This window comes from Ranitomeya imitator, chromosome 1 (assembly GCF_032444005.1).
Source record: "Ranitomeya imitator isolate aRanImi1 chromosome 1, aRanImi1.pri, whole genome shotgun sequence".
NCBI lineage: Eukaryota > Metazoa > Chordata > Amphibia > Anura > Dendrobatidae > Ranitomeya > Ranitomeya imitator.
The window spans coordinates 922263474-922290377 of NC_091282.1; the positions used below are offsets into that span (position 1 = coordinate 922263474).

The following is a 26904-nucleotide window of genomic DNA, read 5'->3' on the forward strand; positions in this document are numbered from 1 at the left end:
TAGTTTAATGTTGTTGCCTTTGAAAACAGACAGTACATTTATAGATTTTGATAGAGATGAAGAGAAACTAAGAGGCATAACTAAATTGCAATCTGTTTCTTTATGTGAGCTTTACTAGTATCCACAATGTAATATGTCATAACTAAGGAAATTTGTATAGATTTGTTTAATGCCACATTTCTCTATAGGATTCTGCAACCATTGCATTAAAGTATTAAGAAGATAATGGCATTTGACAACATATGATTGAGTGGTAAAGAAAAAAAGTAAAACAAACCATGGTATATTTGCAAAGATAGTGGTAAAGAAAAAAAAGGATCGTGCTTGAGACAAATTTCTTGAAATTCATGACCATGCGGATTCGAACATTTTGAGGTTGGATTCATTGTTCACCAAAAAAAATGAATTCCCCCCCACCATCTCCCACATTGCTTAAGCATCAAAGAACAGGCAAACAGCATTTTTGGTCTTCCCCATAATGCCCTGCATCTTATAGATTCATAGCTTGCACAGTAGTGTTCCTTATCTGGGCAATCACAAATCAGAGGTTCCTAGTTTGATGGCTGAGTCATGCGGCGACCAGCGTAGGACGCAGCTCGTAGCATTTTATTTCTCCGCATCGTCAAAACGATGCATGCGGAAGCATCCGCATACAGCCGCACGACCTGCGTACCCAATGTTAAAGATAGGTACGCAGGCCCCATGCCGGCCACATGCAGAAGTAGGCAGAGCTAGCGGTGGAGGTGCGGCCGAGGGCGGGGCTTCACGGAGGAAGTCCGCAGCCCTCCACAGATCAGCAAAATGCTAGTGTGAAACTAGCCTAACCTATTATGGTCAGAAAATTTGTCTCTTTCTCCTCAATCCCACATCTACTTTACAAGCAATTGCAAACTTTCCAATATTAAAATACATGCAAATGTATTCATTGCAAATCAACTTTTTGGGCAAAATAAGGTGAAATTGGCAAATTCAAATTTCAAAAGATTCACTCATCTCTAGTTGGAATCATGTAAATAATTGATTGGAAATTATTATATGCCTATGAATTGAAACCAGTTTGCATATGAAACTTGAAATATGATCTGTTAGGACTAGAACTGAGCGATTCTTGTGAAATTCTAATTTGCCAACTTCACTGAATTTTCCAAATGAATTTGAATTGCCGAGAATTTCAATGCTGGAAAGCTTGAAATTGCTTAGAAAATACACATGTGGATGAGGACAGAGATAGAATCACGCTAACCATAAGAGCGACTATTCTAAAGGAGATAGAGAGAGAGAGAGGACCCACTGACCATGAGAGATTATAGAGACACGTAGTCAGTGACTCTGAAAATGGAAACAAATTTGATGCACAAATTGAGCTCCACTGGTAACCACTCAACTCTGATGGCCCATGTTGAGACCACCCCTATACAAGGTATGATAATCAATAAGATGTCATAACTGCACAATATTATGGGGAAGCTCGTGTGACTAAAAAATATGGTAGCCTTCTCGCTGATGTTTCAGCAGTGTGACAAATGGTACCTAGTACCGTATATACTAGAGTATTAGTCGACCCGAATATAAGCTGAGGCACCTAATTTTGCCACGGAAAACTGAGTAAGCTTATTGAGTCGAGTATATGCATTGTCCCCTCATCCCTGTCCTGCTATGTGTGGCTCCCCTGTCTTGTCCTGGTATATGTGGCTCCCCCGTTGTGTTCTAGTATGTGTGGCTCCCCATTTTGTCCTGGTATGTGGCTCCACCGTTTTTTTCTGCTATGTGTAGCAACCCCATCCTGTCCTGGTATGTGACTCCCTGTTTTGTCCTCGTATGTGTGGCTTCCCCAGTGTGTCCTGGGATGTGGCTCCCCTGTTTTGTCCTGGTATGTTTGGCTCCCCCATTTTGTTCTGATATGTGGTTCCCCCATTTTTTCCTGCTATGTATGGCAATCCCGTCATGTCCTGGTATGTGGCTCCCATGTGTTGTCCTGGTATGTGTGGCTCCCCTGTTTTGTCCTGGTATGCGGCTCCCCCATTTTGTCCTGGTATGTGTGGCTCCCCCTGTTGTATGCATGGCTCTATGTCCCACATGGCTCCATTGTCCCGCATGGCTCTCAATGTCCTGCATGGCTCCACTGTCCCGCATGGCTCCACTGTCCTGCATGGTTCACAATGTCCCGCATGGCTCCCACGGCCCCGCATGGCTCCCACACACTCTTGTCCTACTCACCCCCTCGTGTGCCATTGCATCTCTGTCCAGATGCCGGCAGCTCTTCATTGTTCCTGCGCTCAGCGGTCACATGGTACCGCTCATTAAGGTAATGAATATACACTCCATGCCTATGGGAGTGGAGACGCTTCCATATTCATTACCTTAATGAGCGGTACCACCTGACCGTTGAGCACAGGAACAGAAATAGCTGCTGGCACAGGGACACATATGCAGGGACTGAGATGCACCAATGGAGGGTGAGTGTTGATGTCTTCTGGAAGCCAGCGGCTGCAGCTGTCACTGTGCTACAGCCGCCAACTCCCCACTTCCCCTCCCCACCAGCTTTCTGGACAATGACTTGTGTATAAGCGGAGGGGGGTGTTTTCAACACAAAAAAATATGCTGAAAATCTTGGCTTATACAAGAGTATATACGGTTAAGTATTTATTTAGACATCAAATCTCAAAAAGTTCAAATTAGCATGAAACAAATTTGACTCAATCTTGATCTTTCGATTAATTTGTTCTTTTCTAGTTAGAACACGTAATTACATGTATTATTTGTCATAGAGCATTCTCATACATTAAATGTTTGCATCGTTTTTTTGTCTGGAAAAAACATCATTTTTCTGTACTAACAAAGTGAATGAGAATTCTGAATTCTCATGAATGTCCTGCTTATTTGTTTTCCTAACAGATTTGAAGCAGTTTCAGATCTGCAGCAGTCAGCAGTCAGGGCCATGCATACCAGGATAGGGATGAGGAGGCCATGCATACCAGGATAGGGATGAGGGGACATGCCTGCCAGGATAGGGATAAGGAGGTCATGCATACCAGGCTATGGTTAAGGAGGCCATGCATACCAAGATAGGGATGAGGGGGCTATGCATACCAGGATGGGAATGAGGGTCATGCAAACCAGTATAGGGATGAGGGGGCCATGCATACCAGGATGAAGATGGGCACCATGCATACCAGGATGGGGATGAGGGGTCCAAGCATACCAGGATGGGGATGAGGGGGGCATGCATACCAAGATGGGGATTGTGGAGGCCATGCATACCAGAATAGGGATGAGGAGCTTTTGTATTCCTAGATTGGAAAAGTATATATACCAGGATAGGGGATATTAGTACAGAATTGACCATATTTTTTGCTTCACTTTTTTATTTCTAATTTCCTCCTCTAAAACTTAGGTGCATCTTATGATCCGGTGCATCTCATAGTCTGAAAAATACGGCACAGATAGCTCGTATCAGCCTAATCAGAGATAGTGCTGTTTCATACTTATTGTCCCTTATCAACACAAAGTAAGGGCTACTTATGCAAAGAACCTTAGAACAGTGTTGTTCACTGATGGATGTATCTGATTTGGCTGATTTTAGGTAATCTACATACTATTTCATGAAGCATTGTGTGCATATAGAGATGATCAAAACAATTCAATGCAAGTTGTACTCATAAATTAAGTTTTAGGAAATTACCAAACCTAGAAAATTTGTTATTTGATGTGCACAAAACTTCAAAAATGACTTCTGCCATTTTAAACACTCAAGAAGCAGGCTTTACCACAATGCTTTGCTGCTATCTAATCGCATAGTATAGCCCATACAATCAACAGGGGATATCATATCATGTAGAGATGAGTAAATGTATTGAAAGAGAAAATAATTATCCTCAAAGTTTTCACAAATATTTTGCAATAAACTTCATGTGAAGTCACCAAATATCAACCACTATTTTGCTGAATTCTGAAAGTCTAGGAAAGTGCTAAAAACATAATATTCACTTTGCCCCTCACATGTTTTGCTGTTGGAGGTGTCTGCTGTCTAACCTTCTGCTTGGCCTTGCCACTTCTTTCCAGCATCTGCCGCCATATGTCATCCTCTTTGGTCTTTCTATAACTCAATACACCCATTGAATCTACTAAATAAGAGCCTGCACCCCAATATGAGCACCAAGAAAATGAAACACTTTTATTACACCATTGCCAACATAGTCATCTTATATTTATCAAGTTCGTTTATTTTCAAAATTCTTAGTTTTTCCATTAAATCTTGAAAAAAATAAAAAACAGTATATCAAAGTTTTATTTCTGGCACCAATCCAAATCTTGGTTTGAATGCCTTTACTGTGTCTTCCATACAGTGGAACATCTAATAACAGCAGCACTTACTATGAATAAATGCTATCTCTTTAGTGCAAAAATGTGCAATAAGAACACCAAACCATTAAGTTATGAGAAATAAAATGATGCATTGTTTGGTCACATACTTGTGCATCTAAGCAGGACTAAAATAAATTTGTAAAAGCAATTGTAGAGAACAAAAACCCCAATGTATCAAACTGTACAATAGGTGGAGGCCAAGTCATTATTACTGATTCCTCAGTGCTACATGATTTATTATGGAGATGTTGAGGAATTTAAATTAGTTTTTTTTTTCTTGAGAACTGAACCAGGTCAGAGTTTTCTATCAACATGTACTGTACATCTTTTTATTCACATTTATTATTTTAAACACTAAAATATTTTGAATGATCGAATAATATTCTGATATTATTTCGAGTTGTTACAACCTTGTTGTCTGTATTCAGAGGTAACCTTTGACACTCGAGACATGACACTTCATATATCAATGGTTATATTGGAATTTTTATTCTTTAAATTCGCAACCTTGTTTTCTGAATATGCTGCAACTGATCTTATGCGAATAAACTATGAATTCCAAAGGTAGCAATGTTATACAACTACCTTTTTTTAACAAACAAGGAAAAATGTGTATGTGATGACATATTCAATGTAAAAAATGCATATAGCATTTTATTAAATACCATTAAAAAGACCGATAAAAAAGGCAAAGTTCACAAATACATGGAAAAAAATGGCTGGTGAACCGGCAAAATATTGCATTAAAAAAGATGGAATAATCTAACAAAGAATGGAGGAATAAAAATAAGTAACAAGCTAAGTATTACAAATAAATATAGAGATTCAGGGTATATACTGAAAATAATACACCAGAAACCTTCCTGATAGGAAGAATAAATCCACTTGTGGTGTAGTAGCAGAATATAAAAATGGCTAGCCCACCAAACACCAGATGCATGTTTTGCAACAGCTTAATTTGGAGTGGTGGATGGGTGAGCCATTTTTACATGTTTCTTAGGCTAGGGTCACATTGCGTTAGGGCAGTCCGTTTAGCGCAAGTAGCGTTTGCGGTCCGTCACTCAAATGACGGCACATCGCTAGCGCACGCCCAATGTGGGCATGCACTAGTGATGTGTTCGCCATTACAATCAATGGCGATGTTAATGGACTACGTTACACCGCATTATGCCGTGGTGTAACGTAGTCCGTTAAACGTACCGCCATAATGCAGTGTGACCCTAGCCTTATACAGCACCTATGGACTCATTCCTCCTATTAGGCTGCGTATCCACTTTCAGGATGGCCGGCGGTATCGCCGGAGCGGCTTAGCCGCTCTGCGGTAAGCCCTGCCCCCTTTCTGGGATGCGATGATGCCGGATGTGTTCACAGCACACATCCGGCATCATCGCTCCTCACCATAGGGCCCTGTGCTATATCTTGCGGCGACGCAGCGTCGCCGCAAGATATACGGACATGCTGCGATCTGATGGGGTTGGGACCCTGGAGACATGTAATGACTTTATTGATCTGCTCAACAGGAATCCATGGAACATCAGACTCACATCCAAAATATCCCCTGTTAGGGTGGACTTCCTGGACTTGAACATCATTATGAAGGACAACCATATTATTACAAATTTACATAGGAAGGAGACGGCCACCAACAGTTTACTTCATTACGACAGTGCACACCCGATCCATCTTCGTAACAGTATACCCAAGGGACAGTTTCTGAGGGTGAAAAGGAATTGCTCAACTGAGGACGACTTTCGGGCAGAATTCAAGAAACTTACTGACAGGTTTCAAGCCAGGGGGTATCCGCGAAAAGTGATCTCGCTAGCATTCCAGCACTCTCAGCAGTGCGAACTGGAGGATATACTTAAACCCAAACCGAAGAAGGATGCACGGACAATAGATCTGATTACTGTGTACCATAATCAATGGGGGGATGTATATGGGATTCTTAAGAAAAATTGGAACATCTTACTCACAGAACCAAAACTACACCCTTGGCTTGCTCCTGCACCGAGAATGGTGGCCAGAAGGTCACGGAACCTCAAGGATGAACTGGTATCTAGCCATTTTAAACGGGCATCCGTGAGGAGTGGTAGCTGTGGTCGTATCTTGGGCTCTTATCCATGTGGTGGATGCAGTGTATGCGGTTTCATGATATCGGACACGGGTATAACGCTTCCACACTTACCGAAAAGAATTAAACCGCCAGCTTATTTCAACTGCCGTACCAGGAATCTGGTGTATGCACTGGTGTGTGGGTGCCCAAAACTATATGTGGGGTACACAACACAGGAGCTTAGGCGCCGGGTGCAACAGCATTTGTCTAACATTAACACCGCTAAAAGGGACTGGGAGAAGGGGAAACAGCTTACATCAGTGGTAGGACATTTCCTGCAGATACATGGTGGTTCTGCGGTGAGTTTGAAGGTCATGGGGCTGGAGGGGGTGAAAGCGGATATCCGGAGTGGTAACACTGTGTTGGACCTACTTAGGAGAGAGTCCAAGTGGATTTACAATTTTAATAGTCGGGCTCCCATAGGGATCAACGAGGAATTGCTGTTTACCGGCTTTTATAAGCAAGTTTAGTTCCGGGAATACAGCATTGGGACTGGTTAAGCTGATGTCACCAGTTTTAGTGGGGACGTATTTACCCAATAAGGGGCATTATGCTGCTGGTCTGGCCTGATCACTAACACCCCGTACATGGACCAGTTCACCCCATATGGGCCTTTACTTGTGCCCGCTTTGGATTATCTTTATCCCTATGTGTTTGTGTACATGTGTACAGTGTAACATCTACGAACTTCTTCCTTCCTTCTAGGGTTTGCTAATGCTTTCAGGGGTAGTTGGGGGTTAATATACGAGATGTGAGATCTCTTGCAATTATGACCAGTATGCATGGTATGACTGTGGTACCAGACTGCCTGTGTAATAAATGTGATTCCACACTCTGTACACCTTGCATGGGCATGTATGTGCACCTTTTGCTTATATTCCTCTCAACGAAGAGCAGTGCGGTTAACACGCTTGCACACAAGGAATACTACTGCCATGTTCAAACTAGTATATAGGTTTCACAGTACCTCTCTGCGGTTTTTGCACTTACATTTTTCTGCCAACTGATGTTTATGCACAAATTTTCATATAGATGTTTTTGATGGGTATTGAGTAAGTGCCTTCATTCTATTTTTGTTTTTTCCTTAGTGCGGGCTATATATTTTCCGGTTGAGTGTACACTATCGTCATTTTTTCCATCCGACTTGTACTGATTGTTCTAAGTACGGCGCACTTCTTTTTGATTGCATGGCACTTTTTGCATGCAGTCCTGTGTGAGATCATACACTGGCACGCGTGCGCGCTGCTAGTGTACCAGTGTGCCGTTACCATTGTGCATGACCGGGTTTTCCCTGTTTGGGACACCGAGCATGCGCAAGGAGATGTTGTATGTCTTGGAGCGCAGGACTAGTGCGCGTGCGTACTTACTTCTAAATACCACATCTCCTATTGGCGCTCTGGCCCCTCTGCATCATTGTATGGTACGTGGGAACCGATTGGTTGCCACGCTGCAGGTCATGGGTTGCGCTTGAAGTGCGCATGTCCGGTAGTGTTTACCCAGCGCCATGCTACCGCCTGTCTCTGGGACATCGCCAGCAGCCGCTCAGGTGATTATGATTATTGGTATTACACACCACACATAAAAGGCCTGTTTGGGGGCCAGGTTCAGTATCTTCCCCTGACGAAGACGCCTTAGCAGCGTCGACACGCGTTGGGTTCCTATCCTCCTCCCCCTACCCCCATTTATATATTATCTGGATTCCTTTGACCCTAGCTCCATTCTCTGGATCACCCAACTTTATTTGATAGGACCAGCTATTGTATGACTGCCGTGCCCATACTATTTTTTTTTTTTGGGCACGCTTATTCCTTTTTCTCCCCCTGGATACCTATGAGGGACTGACTCGTTAGCAGTTTCTGCTCTATTTGGTAATGTATTGGATGGGGTGCCAGATTAAGGATATTGCACTTATGGGTCATACCAGTGAGCTTCTCTGGTCTAGTGTTTGACGTCCTATTTTGGACAATATTACACATCTATCCCAGACCAGTGGTGCGATTGGGGTATATTGGTCACATGTAGGATCGAATTAACATATTCTTTGTAGTTAGACCTCTTTTAGTGGGCAGTATCGGATATTAGACAATCATATGTGTTGATGTTATTCTGTTCTAATCCTGCAATGTGATTTATATGTTATTATGTGGATCCCTGTGACTGTTTTTGGGGGGGATGTGGATAGGTTGTATTTGCTTTAATTGTTTTTAAATGTGTGCTTTTCCTTACTGTGCCTTTTGTGCGGGGTGAGGTGTTTTGGATAAATAAAATTTGTTATATGCAGCTGATCCCACTGTGTGCATAGTCTTTCTCTTTTTTTGTTCTGTGTACCTTATACAGGTCCTTCTCAAAAATTAGCATATAGTGTTAAATTTCATTATTTACCATAATGTAATGATTACAATTAAACTTTCATATATTATAGATTCATTATCCACCAACTGAAATTTGTCAGGTCTTTTATTGTTTTAATACTGATGATTTTGGCATACAACTCCTGATAACCCAAAAAACCTGTCTCAATAAATTAGCATATTTCACCCATCCAATCAAATAAAAGTGTTTTTTAATAACAAACAAAAAAACCATCAAATAATAATGTTCAGTTATGCACTCAATACTTGGTCGGGAATCCTTTGGCAGAAATGACTGCTTCAATGCGGCGTGGCATGGAGGCAATCAGCCTGTGACACTGCTGAGATGTTATGGAGGCCCAGGATGCTTCAATAGCGGCCTTAAGCTCATCCAGAGTGTTGGGTCTTGCGTCTCTCAACTTTCTCTTCACAATATCCCACAGTTTCTCTATGGGGTTCAGGTCAGGAGAGTTGGCAGGCCAATTGAGCACAGTAATACCATGGTCAGTAAACCATTTACCAGTGGTTTTGGCACTGTGAGCAGGTGCCAGGTCGTGCTGAAAAATGAAATCTTCATCTCCATAAAGCATTTCAGCCGATGGAAGCATGAAGTGCTCCAAAATCTCCTGATAGCTAGCTGCATTGACCCTGCCCTTGATGAAACACAGTGGACCAACACCAGCAGCTGACATGGCACCCCACACCATCACTGACTGTGGGTACTTGACACTGGACTTCAGGCATTTTGGCATTTCCTTCTCCTCAGTCTTCCTCCAGACTCTGGCACCTTGATTTCCGAATGACATGCAAAATTTGCTTTCATCAGAAAAAAGTACTTGGGACCACTTAGCAACAGTCCAGTGCTGCTTCTCTGTAGCCCAGGTCAGGCGCCTCTGCCGCTGTTTATGGTTCAAAAGTGGCTTTACCTGGGGAATGCGGCACCTGTAGCCCATTTCCTGCACACGCCTGTGCATGGTGGCTCTGGATGTTTCCACACCAGACTCAGTCCACTGCTTCCTCAGGTTCCCCAAGGTCTGGAATCGGTCCTTCTCCACAATCTTCCTCAGGGTCCGGTCTCCTCTTCTCGTTGTACAGCGTTTTCTGCCACATTGTTTCCTTCCAACAGACTTACCATTGAGGTGCCTTGATACAGCACTCTGGGAACAGCCTATTTGTTGAGAAATTTCTTTCTGGGTCTTACCCTCTTGCTTGAGGGTGTCAATGATGGCCTTCTTGACATCTGTCAGGTCGCTAGTCTTACCCATGATAGGGGTTTTGAGTAATGAACCAGGCAGGGAGTTTATAAAAGCCTCAGGTATCTTTTGCATGTGTTTAGAGTTAATTAGTTGATTCAGAAGATTAGGGTAATAGGTCGTTTAGAGAACCTTTTCTTGATATGCTAATTTATTGAGACAGGTTTTTTGGGTTATCAGGAGTTGTATGCCAAAATCATCAGTATTAAAACAATAAAAGACCTGACAAATTTCAGTTGGTGGATAATGAATCTATAATATATGAAAGTTTAATTGTAATCATTACATTATGGTAAATAATGAAATTTAACACTATATGCTAATTTTTTGAGAAGGACCTGTATATGCATGTGGTTGATCTTCTTTAACATATTTTTAGTGCGGTGCCCGCCTCTCTGTTCTTTGGGATCTGAAAAGACGCGCAGCATGTCCGGAGTCGCAGGGCCGCCGCGTGCGTGTTACCACGCATAGTGGAGACGGGATTTCATTAAATCCCCTCCACTATGCTGTAACATCCGGACGCTGCGTGTCTGACGCTGCGTCTCTATGCAGCGTCAATCACGCAGCGTTTACTGCACGTGGAAACATACCCTTAGGGTGACTTCTGGTCTAGTAATGCCTTATTACCAGAATTTACCTTTGCTTCTTTTATTATCCCATTCTTTTTGAGGTGATTTCTCTGTGAAACATTTTTTTGAATGCAATATTTTTTCAGCTCACCTACTTTTTCCATGTTTTTGTTTATTTTAGCATTTGAATGTCTTTTTAATGCTACTCAATAAAAATGACATGCATCTTTTATATTGTAATCATTTACATCCTTCATATTTTTCATTATTGAGTGACATACTTGTCTATTCGTATTTATTTATTTTTTGCCTTGGGTCACTGCCCTCTGCTTTATGTTCAAATTTTTTAATAAATAATTTCAACTAATTCTTAATTTTTTGTCTCAGTTTACATTGAGGTTGCGTAGCAGCAAAGATTTGCTAGTCGGTTTTCTTTTTATACCTTGGCTAACAACACACCAGCTTGTCCACTTGTCTTATTTTCATCCTGTAGAGTAACATAGTAACATAGTTAGTAAGGCCGAAAAAAGACATTTGTCCATCCAGTTCAGCCTATATTCCATCATAATAAATCCCAAGATCTATGTCCTTCTACGGAACCTAATAATTGTATGATACAATATTGTTCTGCTCCAGGAAGACATCCAGGCCTCTCTTGAACCCCTCGACTGAGTTCGTTATCACCACCTCCTCAGGCAAGCAATTCCAGATTCTCACTGCCCTAACAGTAAAGAAACCTCTTCTATGTTGGTGGAAAAACCTTCTCTCCTCCAGACGCAAAGAATACCCTCTTGTGCCCGTCACCTTCCTTGGTATAAACAGATCCTCAGCGAGATATTTGTATTGTCCCCTTATATACTTATACATGGTTATTAGATCGCCCCTCAGTCGTCTTTTTTCTAGACTAAATAATCCTAATTTCGCTAATCTATCTGGGTATTGCAGTTCTCCCATCCCCTTTATTAATTTTGTTGCCCTCCTTTGTACTCTCTCTAGTTCCATTATATCCTTCCTGAGCACCGGTGCCCAAAACTGGACACAGTACTCCATGTGCGGTCTAACTAGGGATTTGTACAGAGGCAGTATAATGCTCTCATCATGTGTATCCAGACCTCTTTTAATGCACCCCATGATCCTGTTTGCCTTGGCAGCTGCTGCCTGGCACTGGCTGCTCCAGGTAAGTTTATCATTAACTAGGATCCCCAAGTCCATCTCTCTGTCAGATTTACCCAGTGGTTTCCCGTTCAGTGTGTAATGGTGACATTGATTCCTTCTTCCCTTGTGTATAACCTTACATTGCCACCTTTCAGCCCAAGTTTCCAACTTATCCAGATCCATCTGTAGCAGAATACTATCTTCTCTTGTATTAACTGCTTTACATAGTTTTGTATCATCTGCAAATATCGATATTTTACTGTGTAAACCTTCTTGAGTCTGAGACTTCAATATTTTTTAGTATTTAGAAATACTAAACTTGTGGAATCTTTGAACAGGTCAGTCTGTCTTTTAAAACTCACTTCTCTGTTCTTAAATTATAAAAATTTCATAGAAGTTTGAGAGAATAAAAGGAAAAAAGATATATACCGTATATACTCGAGTATAAGCTGACCCGAGTATAAGCTGACCCCCCCTAATTTTGCCTCAAAAAACTGGGAAAACTTAATGACTCGAGTATAAGCCTAGGGTGAGAAATGCAGCAGCTACTGGTAAATTTCAAAAATAAAAATAGATACCAATAAAAGTAAAATTAATTGAGACATCAGTATGTTAAGTGTTTTTGAATATCGATATTGAATCAGGAGCCCAATATAATGTTCCATACAGTTCATGATGGGCCCCATAAGATGCTTCATACAAAATACGCCCCATAAGATGCTCCATATTAAAATATGCCCCATATAATGCTGCACAAAGGTTAATAATGGCCCCATAAGATGCACCATAGAAACATTTGCCCCATACAATGCTGCATAAAGGTTGATGGCCCCATAAGATGCTCCATAGATTATGCCCCATAAGATGCTTCATAGATTATGCCCCATAAAATGCTCCATAGATTATGTCCCATAAGATGCTCCACACATTATGCCCCATAAGATGCTCCACACATTATGCCCCATACGATGCTCCACACATTATGCCCCATAAGATGCTCCATACATTATGTCCCATAAGATGCTCCATAGATTATGCCCCATAAGATGCTCCATAGATTATGCCCCATAAGATACTCCACACATTATGCCCCATAAGATGCTCCACACATTATGCCTCATAAGATGCTCCATATATTATTAATAATGGCCCCATAAGATGCACCATAGAAACATTTGCCCAATACAATGCTGCATAAAGGTTGATGGCCCCATAAGATGCTCCATAGATTATGCCCCATAATATGCTCCCTAGATTATGCCCCATAAAATGCTCCCTAGATTATGCCCCATAAGATGCTCCACACATTATGCCCCATACGATGCTCCACACATTATGCCCCATAAGATGCTCCATACATTATGTCCTATAAGATGCTCCATAGATTATGCCCCATAAGATGCTCCATAGATTATGCCCCATAAGATACTCCACACATTATGCCCCATAAGATGCTCCACACATTATGCCTCATAAGATGCTCCATATATTATTAATAATGGCCCCATAAGATGCACCATAGAAACATTTGCCCAATACAATGCTGCATAAAGGTTGATGGCCCCATAAGATGCTCCATAGATTATGCCCCATAATATGCTCCCTAGATTATGCCCCATAAAATGCTCCCTAGATTATGCCCCATAAGATGCTCCATACATTATGCCCTATACCAGGGGTGTCAAACTGCATTCCTCGAGGGCTGCAAACAGGTCATGTTTTCAGGATTTCCTTGTACTGCACAGGTGATAATTTAATCACCAACTCATTATTTGTGTAGGTGATTAAATTATCACCTGTGCAGTACAAGGAAATCCTGAAAACATGACCTGTTTGCAGCCCTCGAGGAATGCAGTTTGACACCCCTGCCCTATACAATGCTCCATACATTATGTCCCATAAGATGCTCCACACATTATGCCCCATAAGATGCTCCACACATTATGCCCCATAAGATGCTCCACATATTATGCCCCATAAGATGCTCCATACATTATGCCACATAAGATGCTCCACACATCATGTACCATAAGATGCTCCACACATTATGCCCCATAAGATGCTCCATACATTATGCCCCATAAGATGCTCCACACATTATGCCCCATATGCTGTTGCTGCGATTAAAATAAAAAAATCACATACTCACCTCTCGTCGCTCAGGCCCCTGGCACTTGCGATATTGACCTTCCCCGTTCCACCGCTGTGCGCTGCTCTGTCTTCCATTCTCCGCAGTGACTGTTCAGGCAGAGGGCGGCACACACACTATGTCATCGTGCCCTCTGACCTGAACAGTCACAGCCAGAGGACGGAAGACAGAGCGGTGCGCAGCGGTGGAACGGGGTCAGGTGAATATTGCGCAATGCTCACCTCCCTGTCAGATGGTCTCCGGGAGCCGGCGGCATCTTACTATGTTCAGCAGTCACGTACCGCTTATTAAAGTAATGAATATAAGTCCATATTCATTTCTTTAATGAGCGGTACCACATGACTGCTGAACACAGGAAGGCCATTGGACATGCAGGGACCGCGACAGGAGCAGGTGAGTATGTGAAAGCCGCTGCTCCCCCTCCCCGCTGACCCCCTGGGACAATGACTCAAGTATAAGTCGAGAGGGGCACTTTCAGCCCAAAAAAGTGGGCTGAAAATCTCAGCTTATTCTTGAGTATATACGGTATCTACCAATGTATTTTAAACTTTATATGCATTATATAACACCAAGATTATTAACATCAGTTATTTAATTACATTATAGAATATCAGGATTAGGGACAAACTATATATACTCAAGTATAAGCTGAGTTGAGAATAAGCTGAGGTACCTAATTTTACCTCAAAAACTGGGAAAACTTATTGACTCGAGTATACACCGAAGGGGAGATGCAGCAGCTACTGGGTCCGTGAGTCTCCCTGCGAGTGTCCCTCTCCCCGTCGATCTGCAAGTCTCCCAAATGGGTGTTTCTTACCTACTTCTTCACAGCAGCCGTGGCGGAGCAGCGCCATCCTGTCATGTCTGGAGTCCTTGAGGTAGCGGCATGCCGAAAGCGTATGGAGCAGCAGTAGCAGTCATGGAGGCAAGCGGTAGCCGAACGGCAGGAGGAGGTTGTGGGCAGCCTGTATTTTCACTGCACACACTTCACTTCTGGTCCCACTCATTAAGGCTTATGAATATTCATGACATCCCCGGAAGTGAAGCATGCAGTACTGAAAATACATGCCGCCGGCAACCTCCACCTGCCGTACGGCTACCACTTGCTCCATACAATACCGGCACACCACTACCTCGGGGACTCAATACATGCCAGGATTGCGCTGCTCTGCCACTGCTGCTGCTGTGAAGGAGAGGTAAGAAACACCCCACCGGGAAGAGAAACGGACCGGGGGAGAGGGGAGACAGACGAGTGGTTGTGATTCGAGTATAAGCCTAGAGGGGCACTTTCAGCCTAAAAGTATGGGCTGAAAATATCTGCTTATACTCGAGCATATATGGTATGCAGTGTTTGAAACACGTTGAAGGATACTTATTATTTACTTCTTCTTCTCTTGCACTGATGTAGATGTTCAATAATGTAATAATAACAATGTAAATTTAAAAAAAAGACTAATCTGGAAAAATATTCAACTGCTTCAACCTTGCTTTTATAAATGAGCTCATTAGATCATAATGGGTCTCTTTGTAGATCGAATAACTTCCATAGGTAACACTCCACTATTAACCCTGTTTAGACTATTACAAAGTCATTTTAAAAATTTGCTGTGGTTCTAGACAGGATCTCCACAGTGAGATAAAAACTTCAGACTGGAAACATACAGGACCATAAATCAACATATAAACATTCAAGAAGAGAGTCAATGAAAAATATCTCTTACAGAGCTTTGTCGTACCTGAGTTGTCCATGCATGACATGGCTACCTATCTGCAACTTCCTTTGGCAAAATTAGTGTTTTTTCAGAAACTCCTGAAAGGAAAAATACACTGCTCAAAAAAATAAAGGGAACACTTAAACAACAGAATGTAACTCCAAGTAAATCAAACTTCTGTGAAATCAAACTGTCCACTTAGGAAGCAACACTGTTTGACAATCAATTTCACATGCTGTTGTGCAAATGGAATAGACAACAGATGGAAATTATTGGCAATTAGCAAGACACACTCAATAAAGGAGTGGTTCTGCAGGTGGGGACCACAGACCACATCTCAGTACCAATGCATTCTGGCTGATGTTTTGGTCACTTTTGAATGTTGGTTGTACTTTTACACTCAAGGGAGCATGAGACAGACTCTACAACCCACACAAGTAGCTCAGGTAGTGCAGCTCATCCAGGATGGCACATCAATGCGAGCTGTGGCAAGATGGTTTGCTGTGTATGTCAGCGTAGTGTCCAGAGGATGGAGGTGCTACCAGGAGACAGGCCAGTACACCAGGAGACATGGAGGGGGCTGTAGGAGAGCAACAACCCAGCAGCAGGACCACTACCTCAGCCTTTGTGCAATGAGGAACAGGAGGAGCACTGCCAGAGCCTTCAAAATGACCTACAGCAGGCCACAAATGGGCATGTGTCTGCACAAACGGTTAGAAACAGACTCCATGAGGATGGTCTGAGTGCCCGGCGTCCACAGGTGGGGGTTGTGCTCACAGCCCAACACCATGCAGGATGCTTAGCATTTGTCACAAAACACCAGGATTGGCAAATTCGCCACTGGCACACTGTGCTCTTCACATATGAAAGCAGGTTCATCCTGAGCACATGTGACAGACGTGACAGAGTCTGGAGATGCCGTGGAAAGCGATCTGCTGCCTGCAACATCCTTCAGCATGACAATGCCAGACCTCATGTGGCTGAAGTGTGTCAGCAGTTCCTGCAAGATGAAGGCATTGAAGCTATGGACTGGCCCGCCCGTTCTCCAGACCTGAATCCTATTGAACACATCTGGGACATCATATCTCGCACCATCCTCCAACATCACGTTGCACCACAGACTGTCAAGGAGTTTGCAGATGCTTTAATCAAGGTCTGGGAGGAGATCCCTCAGGAGACCATCCGCTGCTTTATCAGGAGCATGCCCAGGCATTCTAGGGAGGTCATACAGTCACTTGGTGGCTACACACACTACTGAGCATCATTCCCTTGTCTTGAGGCATTTCCACTGAAGTTCGATCAGTCTGTAATTTGATTTTCCACTTTGAGTTTGAGTATCATTCCAAATTCAGACCTCCATGGGATATTTATTTTGATTTACATTGATCATTTTTATGTTGTATTCTTCTCAACGCATTCCACTATGTAATGAATAAAGATTTGCAACTGGAATATTTAATTCAGTGATATCCAGGATGTGAGATTATAGTGTTCCCTTTATTTTTTTGAGCAATGTAATTTCTTTCTACAGCTCAGGATATGCTGTAGTTTCTTAAATAAATCCCATTGTTATCACTTCTGTACCCATGTGTATCACTGTTAGCTGCTTAAGTAAAGTCCACTTTGAAAAAGTCTTTGCCTGTAAAGCAAAATTACATTAAATGTTTTCAGGCGGTTCTTTTTTTTCAACAATTTCTTTCCTGCCAATTTTCATAACAGAGTCTTATCTCCTCAAGGTTACTGTAAATTCTGCAGCATTCACACACTAATTCCCTTGACTTTTTTGCGACTAAACTACACTTTCCATTTTACAAGTGATTCATTTTCCAAGTGTCATCACCCAAAGGTTAATCTGGAATCCATTTAGCTGATCCCCGAAGAGTAAGGGAGAACTGCTTGTTTTAGTAGGAAGTGTTATGCTTGATTGCATAGCACCACTTGATTTAAAGGTTTCTGAACATGCACTATTTCTACATTATCTTCTAATATACGATGTACAATGTCATATGAGTCTGAACCTACAGGGCCCTGAAAAAAATTGCACTTGAAATTGTGTTCCACATGTTATGCATTGGCAAACATATTTCTTGGTTTGCTGGCTCTACAGTAGTGTGCTTATTAGCTGGCAAAAAGTGAGATTTAGTATATTAATATGAGGAAGAGGGAAGTTCTGTTTACAATTACTTGGTTGCCCAATATTGGGTTATAGAGTCTCTAAAATAAAATATAAGATTAAATTAATGGGTTTGTCCAGGGTTAGAAAAAAAATAGTCTGCTTCCTTATCAGAAATAGTATCGGACTTGTCTACATGTCATGTATGGCATTGCAGATCAGCCTTATTGGCTATGTGGTAGCAAGTTGCCAAACCAAACACCATGTTATTAGCTCTTCTGGGGCAGGCTGGGTCATACATTGTGGTTGCACATATACTTTTGCTTTAATCCTCTCTCATTCCTGGGTTAAACTTGATAGACATTTGACATTTTTCAACCAAACAAGCAATGCACTTATGTAACATCTGGTAACTAGTTGTAGTGCTATTTCAAGAAGAAGGAATACATTTACACACACATGTCTATATAAATGAATTAAAGAAATGCTGCAACAAATTCTGTGTGAATGAAACTTTAATGATTTGTACAGGAGCATAAAAACCTGTTTTTACTCAAATTAGTGTCAACCTGGGTTGTCTCTGATATTGTAGCTTAGACTCATTGACCTAAATTGAACTTACCAGCAATACCATACAAAAACTGTGGACTGGTTTGGTGCTGGGTATGGATTGAAATCAGCCATGTTCTCGAATTCTGTCGATCTCTTTTAATGGGTTTCCATAAAAAGTCTGCAATTTTAGTATTAGTACATATTACTCTATAGCTTAGAGTTTTTCTCAATTTTATAAATATATATTTCAAAATAGATATTAAACCACTCAAAAGCAAAAACTATTTCAATAATTGCATCATCACTTTCAGGTTATGAATCTACCTGACCTGCCCTTAGAGGTAAATGATTTAATTAATCTCCTGCAAGTTCATACCTGAAATTCATAATGACATCTCCATGCATGATGTACAATTAACTCTCAAAGGTACTCATTGACCTTCCCAGTACAAAGGATGGCAAGAGCTTCATTATTCTCTAGCTATTACCTCCATATGGAGAATAAGAAGCTTGTTTGTAAAGGGGACCATGTGCTTCAAATATCATTCTCAAATATTTATATGGCTTCTTAAAAAAATCAATATTATAGATTCACATTAAAATCTGTAATCAATATCATTGTTTCATTGATCTTTAAAGTTAATGAATTATTCATTTGCATTCAATCTATTAATGATTTTTAAATATGAATAATAGTTTCCACTTTGGATAAATTACATGGCAATAGAATCACCAGTCAGTGTCATAATTAGAGTCCGATGGGCCCCAGGGCAAAATTTGGACCTGAGCCTCCCTTCTTGTTTTACTGCAGTTTCTACTTCAGCTGGATTTTCCTTATTGGGTGCACATTCAGCTGATGTGTACTGCAGTTTGGGTACTTCCAGCGTCGTGCACTGGATTACAGGTCGCTGGCCAATTGGAGGCCAGCAACTGACATTGCCTTGCCTGCCTTGGCGACGCATGATGTCACTGCCATGAGACGCCAATGCCTGGGATGTTGACAGCATTTGACCGCCTCTGATTGGCTGTTGGTGTGTATTTATTTATTTGCAGTTAGAGAAAAAAAATTACAAGGCTGCTATACATATGACACACTATAAGCTACAGTACATACAGGTGCATCTCACAAAATTAGAATCAAAAAGTTAATTTATTTCAGTTCTTCAATACAAAAAGTGAAACTCAAGACCAAAGTCAGCACAGCCATCTACCAGGAAATTTTAGAGCACTTCATGCTTCCCTCTGCCCACAAGCTTTTTGGAGATGGAAATTTCATTCTCCAGCAGGACTTGGCACCTGTCCACACTGCCAAAAGTATCAATACTTGGTTTAAAAACAACAGTATCACTGTGCTTGACTGGCCAGCAAACTCGCCTGACCTTAATCCCATCATCAACATTAACTGAAATAAACACATGAAATACATCACTCTATTTGTAATGACTCTATATAGTATATGAGTTTCACTTTTCTATTGAAGAACTCAAATAACTTTTTGATAATATTCTAATTTGTGAGATGGACCTGTAAATAAAATATTAAAATGTGAGAGTCCTCAGTGGTTGTTACTTTATAATGGCTAACTGAAAAGATAGAAACAAATTGCAATTTCTTACCATCTTTTCAGCTAGTCATTGAAAGTATCAACCACTGAGGACTCTCACATTTTAATATTTTTCCATCGACTGGCTAACACACTGTTAGGCACTCTCCCACTGCACGGGGTAGATCCCAAGCCTTGTCTGCCTCTGCGGTCTCCCATTCTGCTCCAGCCATAGTAGGGGCTGCTCATCAAAGACATCAGTCCCAGCATCTTCCTCAGACTCAGGATATTTGCTTGGTTACTGTTGGCCTTAATTCCAAAGCAATGGTAATCAGCAATAAGCAGCGGCAAACAGAAGCTCCAGAGGCTAAGTCCAGAAATCACTCTACTGAGCATGCTCGTGAGGTGGTGACTTCTCATTGGTGGTTGATTGTCAGCTGTTCAGGTGATGTGGCAGTTCCTGATTGGTCCTCGAGCAAGGTCTTGTCTGACTGGACTAAAGCTGAACGTATTAACCCCTTCCCGACCCATGACGCCACGTAGGCGTCATGAAAGTCGGTGCCAATCCGACCCATGACGCCTATGCGGCGTCATGGAAAGATTGCGTCCCTACAGGCCGGGTGAAAGGGTTAACTCCCATTTCACCCGATCTGCAGGGACAGGGGGAGTGGTAGTTTAGCCCAGGGGGGGTGGCTTCACCCCCTCGTGGCTACGATCGCTCTGATTGGCTGTTGAAAGTGAAACTGCCAATCAGAGCGATTTGTAATATTTCACCTATTATAACGGGGGAAATATTACAATCCAGCCATGGCCGATGCTGAAATATCATCGGCCATGGCTGGAAATACTAATGTGCCCCCACCCCACCCCACCGTTCGCCCCCGCAGCCCCCCGATCTGGCCGGTACACTGCTCCGGCTCCCCTCCGTCCAGTGCTCCGCTCCCCCCCGTGCTCTTGTCCGCTCCCCCCGTGCTCCAATCACCCCCCCGTGCTCCAATCACCCCCCCTGCACTCCGATCCACCCCCCCGGTGCTCCGTTCCACCCCCCCGTGCTCCATTCCAGCCCCCCGTGCTCCATTCCAGCCCCCCCGTGCTCTGTTCCACTCCTCCCGCGCTCCGATTCCCCCCCGTGCTCCGATCCCCCCCCCGTGCTCCGATCCCCCCCCCGTGGTCTCCCCCCACCCCATCATACTTACCGATCCAGACGGGGTCCCGTCCGTCTTCTCCCTGGGCGCCGCCATCTTCCAAAATGGCGGGCGCATGTGCAGTGCGCCCGCCGAATCTGCCGGCCGGCAGATTCGTTCCAAAGTGCATTTTGATCACTGAGATAGATTATATCTCAGTGATCAAAATAAAAAAAATAATAAATGACCCCCCCCTTTGTCACCCCCATAGGTAGGGACAATAAAAAAATAAAGAAATTTTTTTTTTCCACTAATGTTAGAATAGGGTTAGGGGTAGGGGTAGGGTTAGGGGTAGGGTTAGGGCTAGGGGTAGGGGTAGGGTTAGGGCTAGGGGTAGGGGTAGGGTTAGGGGTAGGGTTAGGGCTAGGGTTAGGGCTAGGGGTAGGGTTAGGGTTAGGGCTAGGGTTAGGGTTTCGGTATGTGCACACGTATTCTGGTCCTCTGCGGATTTTTCCGCTGCGGATTTGATAAATCCGCAGTGCTAAACCGCTGCGGATTTATGGCGGATTTACCGCGTTATTTTCTGCGCATTTCACTGCGGTTTTACAACTGCGATTTTCTATTGGAGCAGGTGTAAAACCGCTGCGGAATCCGCACAAAAGAAGTGACATGCTGCGGAATGTAAACCGCTGCGTTTCTGTGCAGTTTTTCCGCAGCATGTGTACAGCGATTTTTGTTTCCCATAGGTTTACATTGAACTGTAAACTCATGGGAAACTGCTGCGGATCCGCAGCGTTTTCCGCAGCGTGTGCACACACCTTTAGAATTAGGCTATGTGCACACGGTGCGGATTTGGCTGCGGATTCGCAGCAGTGTTCCATCAGGTTTACAGTACCATGTAAACATATGAAAAACCAAATCCACTGTGCCCATTGTGCGGAAAATACCGCGCGGAAACGCTGCGTTGTATTTTCCGCAGCATGTCAATTCTTTGTGCGGATTCCGCAGCGTTTTACACCTGTTCCTCAATAGGAATCCGCAGGTGAAATCCGCACAAAAAACACTGGAAATCCGTGGAAAATCCGCAGGTAAAACGCAGTGCCTTTTACCCGCGGATTTTTCAAAAATGGTGCGAAAATATCTCACACGAATCCGCAACGTGGGCACATAGCCTTAGGGTTAGGGTTGGAATTAGGGTTGTGGTTAGGGTTAGGGGTGTGTTGGGGTTAGGGTTGTGGTTAGGGGTGTGTTGCGGTTAGGGTTGTGATTAGGGTTATGGCTACAGTTGGGATTAGGGTTAGGGGTGTGTTGGGGTTAGAATTGAGGGGTTACCACTGTTTAGGCACATCAGGGGTCTCCAAACGCAACATGGCGCCACCATTGATTCCAGCCAATCTCGTATTCAAAAAGTCAAATGGTGCTCCCTCACTTCCGAGCCCTGAAGTGTGCCCAAACAGTGGTTTACCCCCACATATGGGGTATCAGTGTACTCAGGACAAACTGCGCAACAATTACTGGGGTCCAATTTCTCCTGTTACCCTTGTGAATCTAAAAAAATGCTTGCTAAAACATAATTTTTGAGGAAAGAAAAATGATTTTTTATTTTCACGGCTCTGCGTTGTAAACGTCTGTGAAGCACTTGGGGGTTCAAAGTGCTCACCACATATCTAGATAAGTTCCTTGGGGGGTCTAGTTTCTAAAATGGGGTCACTTGTGGGGGTTTCTACTGTTTAGGCACACCAGGGGCTCTGCAAATGCAACGTGACACCCGTAGACCATTCCATCAAAGTCTGCATTTCAAAAGTCACTACTTCCCTTCTGAGCCCCGACGTGTGCCCAAACAGTGGTTTACCCCCACTCATGGGGTATCAGCGTATTCAGGAGAAACTGGACAACAACTTTTGTGGTCCAATTTCTCCTGTAACCCTTGGGAAAATAAAAAATTCTGGGCTAAATAATTATTTTTGAGGAAAGAAAACATATTTATTATTTTCACGGCTCTGCATTATAAACTTCTATGAAGCGCTTGGGGGTTCAAAGTGCTCACCACACATCTAGATAAGTTCCTTTCGGGGTCTAGTTTCCAAAATGGGGTCACTTGTGGGGGGTTTCTACTGTTAAGCCACATCAGGGGCTCTGCAAACGCAACGTGACGCCCACAGAGCATTCCATCAAAGTCTGCATTTCAAAACGTCACTACTTCACTTCCGAGCCTCGGCATGTGCCCAAACAGTGGTTTACCCCCTCATATGGGGTATCAGCGTACTCAGGAGAAACTGGACAACAACTTTTGGGGTCCAATTTCTTCTGTAACCCTTGGGAAAATAAAAAATTCTGGGCTAAATAATTATTTTTGAGGAAAGAAAACGTATTTATTATTTTCACGGCTCTGCATTATAAACTTCTATGAAGCACTTGGGGGTTCAAAGTGCTCACCACACATCTAGATAAGTTCCTTTGGGGGTCTAGTTTCCAAAATGGGGTCACTTGTGGGGAGTTTCTACTGTTAAGTCACATCAGGGGCTCTGCAAACGCAACGTGACGCCCACAGAGCATTCCATCAAAGTCTGCATTTCAAAACGTCACTACTTCACTTCCGAGCCCCGGCATGTGCCCAAACAGTGATTTACCCCCACATATGGGGTATCAGCGTACTCAGGAGAAACTGGACAACAACTTTTGGGGTCAAATTTCTCCTGTTACCCTTGGGAAAATAAAAAATTGCAGGCTAAAAGATCATTTTTGAGAAAATAATTTTTTTTTTTTAATTTTCATGGCTCTGCGTTATAAACTTCTGTGAAGCACTTGGGGGTTCAAAGTCCTCACCACACATCTAGATTAGTTCCTTTGGGGGTCTAGTTTCCAAAATGGTGTCATTTCTGGGGGATCTCCAATGTTTAGGCACACAGGGGCTCTCCAAACGTGACATGGTGTCCGCTAATGATTGGAGCTAATTTTCCATTTAAAAAGCCAAATGGCGTGCCATCCCTTCCGAGCCCTGCCGTGCGCCCAAACAGTAATTTACCCCCACATATGGGGTATCAGCATACTCAGGACAAACTGGACAACAATATTTGGGGTCCAATTTCTCCTATTATCCTTGGCAAAATAGGAAATTCCAGGCTAAAAAATCATTTTTGAGGAAAGAAAAATTATTTTTTATTTTCATGGCTCTGCGTTATTAACTTCTGTGAAGCACCTGGGGGTTTAAAGTGCTCAATATGCATCTAGATAAGTTCCTTGGGGGGTCTAGTTTCCAAAATGGGGTCACTTGTGGGGGAGCTCCAATGTTTAGGCACACAGGGGCTCTCCAAACGCGACATGGTGTCCGCTAACAATTGGAGCTAATTTTCCATTCAAAAAGTCAAATGGCGCGCCTTCCCTTCCGAGCCCTGCCGAGTGCCCAAACAGTGGTTTACCCCCACATATGAGGTATCGGTGTACTCGGGAGAAATTGCCCAACAAATTTTATGATCCATTTTATCCTACTGCCCATGTGAAAATGAAAAAATTGAGGCGAAAATAATTTTTTTGTAAAAAAAAAAGTACTTTTTCATTTTTACAGATCAATTTGTGAAGCACCTGAGGGTTTAAAGTGCTCACTAGGCATCTAAATAAGTTCCTTGGGGGGTTTAGTTTCCAAAATGGGGTCACTTGTGGGGGAGCGCCAATGTTTAGGCACACAGGAGCTATCCAAACGCGACATGGTGTCCGCTAACAATGGAAATAATTTTTCAGTCAAATGGCGCTCCTTCCTTTCCGAGCCTTACCATGTGCCCAAACAGTGGTTTACCCCCACATGTGAGGTATTGGTGTACTCAGGAGAAATTTCCCAACACATTTTAGGATCCATTTTATCCTGTTGCCCATGTGAAAATGAAAAAATTGAGGCTAAAAGAATTTTTTTGTGAAAAAAAAGTACTTTTTTTCATTTTTACGGATCAATTTGTGAAGCACCTGGGGGTTCAAAGTGCTCACTATGCATCTAGATAAGTTCCTTGGGATGTCTAGTTTCCAAAATGGGGTCACTTGTGGGGGAGGTCCAGTTTTTAGGCACGCGGGGGCTTTCCAAACGTGACATGGTGTCCGCTAAAGAGTGGAGCCAATTTTTGATTCAAAAAGTCAAATGGCGCTCCTTCCCTTCCAAGCCCTGCCGTGCGCCCAAACAGTGGTTTACCCCCACATATGAGGTATCAGCGTACTCAGGACAAATTGGACAACAACTTTTGTGGTTCAGTTTCTCCTTTTACCATTGGGAAAATAAAAAAAATTGTTGCTAAAAGATAATTTTTGTGACTAAAAAGTTAAATGTTCATTTTTTCCTTCCATGTTGCTTCTGCTGCTGTGAAGCACCTGAAGGGTTAATAAACTTCTTGAATGTGGTTTTGAGTACCTTGAGGGGTGCAGTTTTTAGAATGGTGTCACTTTTGGGTATTTTCAGCCATATAGACCCCTCAAACTGACTTCAAATGTGAGGTGGTCCCTAAAAAAAATGGTTTTGTAAATTTCGTTGTAAAAATGACAAATCGCTGGTCAAATTTTAACCCTTATAACTTCCTAACAAAAAAAAATTTTGTTTCCAAAATAATGCTGATGTAAAGTAAACATGTGGGAAATGTTATTTATTAACTATTTTGTGTCACATATCTCTCTGGTTTAACAGAATAAAAATTCAAAATGTGAAAATTGCAAAATTTTCAAAATTTTCGCCAAATTTCCGTTTTTATCACAAATAAACGCAGAATTTATTGACCTAAATTTACCACTAACATGAAGCACAATATGTCACGAAAAAACATTCTCAGAACCGCTAGGATCCGTTGAAGCGTTCCTGAGTTATTACCTCATAAAGGGACACTGGTCAGAATTGCAAAAAACGGCAAGGTCTTTAAGGTCAAAATAGGCTGGGTCATGAAGGGGTTAAAGGTTCTCTGGAGCACATGCCAGCACGCTAAGATAATTTATATCTTATGAGTGTGTGGAACATAACGGTATTGTGGACTTGTCTGCGTGTGTTCAGGGCAGGCATATAGACTTTAGAATTCCGGCACCTCCGGAGAGGCGTTTATGAGCATGCACATGCTGTGATTGTGTCCACTAGCTGTTGCCTTGCCCCTGAGAGGGTTGCATTCGCCTGTGAGATTTACAGGGATCTTGTTTAGCGCCATACCTGCTCTGCTACTGTGTGCAAGTGACACAGCTCTACTGCAGAGCATCTTTTCCATTACTGTGTGCGAGTGACATACCTGTACTGCAGAGCATCTTTTTCATTACTGTGTGCGAGTGACACAGCTCTACTGCAGAGCATCTATTTTGTTGCTGTGTGCAAGTGACACAGCCTCGTGTGCTATACACTGAGTGATGTTTAACTTAGTGTGAGCTAGCTATCATTCACTGTGTGTACTGCCATTGTTCATATTAGCTACGGTTTCCCATCTCTGCACAGTGGACCCAGGTTGCGATCGCACTTCATCATAATTTATATTTATTGTGATCCGCCAACCATAACACACGCTCCTAAGATATATATTTTTCCTGCATGAATAAGATGAAAATTCAGCCAAACTCATATCTTCAGATTTTTTGTGTGTATGTGTGTCACAAGTAGGTTTTGCTACGTATAAAAACAAATTCTGAGACCCTCTCTAAGGCTGGAATCACACAAGCGAGAATTATGGGCGAATCTACCATGTTAATACCTGGCATTGCCGCCATCACTCAGGAGCGGAACGTGCGGCTGCATAGCAATAAATGCAGCCGCACGCTCCGCTCCTGTGTGACGGCGGCAATGCCGGGTATTAATATGCGAGACTCGGCCGTATTTCTCACATGTGTGATCCCGGCCTAATACTGCTGTATGTGTTAACTGCCATTCTCCTCACTTTGTCTTCTGGCAGTCGATATC

General features: G+C 42.8%; 1 protein-coding gene across 2 annotated transcripts in view; it reads left to right on the forward strand.

Annotated features, from left to right (window-relative positions):
• The window catches only part of CCSER1 (coiled-coil serine rich protein 1), a 1553855-nt gene that overhangs the window by 767297 nt on the left and 759654 nt on the right, over window positions 1–26904 (forward strand). The window lies entirely within an intron of this gene.